Genomic DNA, 1,644 nt, shown 5'->3' with positions numbered 1-1,644 from the left:
TCTCACACATAGACAAACTGTTTTTTAAATATTTATTTACTTGCAATGCTGGGAATCATACCCAGCCTTATGCACCCGAGGCTGGCACGTGACCTCAGCTACATCCCTAGCCCTGTAACTTCCTATAAAACTTGATGCAGTGCCCTGGGGAGCACCCTGCTGCAGAGTGGTGAAATCGCTGCATGTGGGGTGCAGCACACCCCCCCATCCAGGGCCTTGCTATAAGCTCATGCACAGCAGTAGGCTGTGGGTAATTGATGAATTTCTCAGTTTCTCTGTTTTCCTTCTGCAAGACGGGGCTCCTCATGGCCCCAACAGTGTAGAGTTGCTTGAAGGGAAAATGCCTGAAAGCCAGCATGATCCATGGTGCTTACTCTCACTGTGGACAGTAACCTGGCTTTTTGACGCTGGGTACTGTCGCTGTTGTTTGTTTGGGTTTGTTTTTTTTTGGCGCTGGGTGGTAGGGTAGTTCAGTGGGGAGAATAACTTCTGTCTGCATGTTAGTGTATAAAAGGAGATGATTTGGGGACCAGATAACGAAGCAAAGGTACCAGCTCGAAAGTCCGTACCTTACCAGCTGGCAGGCTTCAGTTGCCTTCAGTCCCCTCAGCACCAAGGAAGGATGGATCTGGAGGAGGGGCTGCATCTACAAGGTCCGTTCAAGTGGATAGCAGATATGCGAAGGAGGCTGGTTCACACGTATGTGCACCATGTGTGCTTGTTGGATCCCTCCGGACCAGGCTTACCGATGGTTGTGAGCCATTATGTGGGTGCTGGGACTCGAACCTAGATCTTTTGCAAGAATAACAAGTGCTCTTAACTGCTGAGCCATCTCTCCAGCCCCAGGAGGCGGCTTCTTAACTATTCTAGAAGCTACCAAAGCTGGTTTTAGAGTGAAATGGATGGACAAACTGGCTCCCAAATTTAAATTTTTCAACTTCTTATAAGACCAGAGGAGGCTTTTCAGTGGGGGAGTCTGGAGTCGACATTCAGAAATGGCGCCTCCCACAGGGAAAGAAAAGAAGGAAGAACAAGTCGTCAGCCCTGGGCCTAAAGTGGCTGAAGGAGAGAATGGATTTGGTGTCTGCCACATCTTTGCATCCTTCAGTGACACCTTGGTCCACGTTGCCGATCTTCCTGGCAGGGAAACCATCTGCTGGGTGACTGGTGGAATGAAGGTAAAGTCCTCTCCCTATGCAGCCATGTCGGCTGCCAGGACATGAACCAGAGGTGCAAGGAGCTGGGTATCATCGCCCTGCCTATCAGACTCCGTGCCACAGGAGGAAACCAAGGCCCCTGAATCTGGGGCCCAGTCAGCCCCTGGAGCTCTTGCTCACTCAGGGATGAAGATTGGGTGGACTGAGGATATCAATCCCCACTCTCTCTGACAGCACCCGGAAAATGGAGGTCGTCGTGGTTGCTGTCTGTGAACAGGACTTCTCAAATTATTTTTTGTTAATAAATTGCTTTGTATAAGCTAGAGGGGGCAGGGGAGACCGATCAGAGGAGCCAGCCAGGTAGTGGTGATGCATGCCCTTAATCCTAGCACTTGGGAAGCAGAGGCAGGTGGATCTCTGTGAGTTCGAGGCCAGCCTGGTCTACAGAGGAGTTCAAGGACAGCCAGGAGTGTTACACAGAGAAACC

General features: G+C 50.7%; 1 pseudogene; it reads left to right on the top strand.

Annotated features, from left to right (window-relative positions):
• Positions 1 to 995: 995 nt before the first annotated feature.
• Positions 996 to 1,388, top strand: LOC101992656 (annotated as a pseudogene).
• The last annotated feature ends 256 nt before the right edge of the window (positions 1,389 to 1,644 follow it).

This window comes from Microtus ochrogaster, unplaced genomic scaffold (assembly GCF_000317375.1).
Source record: "Microtus ochrogaster isolate Prairie Vole_2 unplaced genomic scaffold, MicOch1.0 UNK54, whole genome shotgun sequence".
In the NCBI taxonomy this organism is placed as follows: Eukaryota; Metazoa; Chordata; class Mammalia; order Rodentia; family Cricetidae; genus Microtus; species Microtus ochrogaster.
The sequence above is the reverse complement of the archived record's forward strand: the minus strand, read 5'-3'. Positions and strand labels throughout refer to the sequence as shown.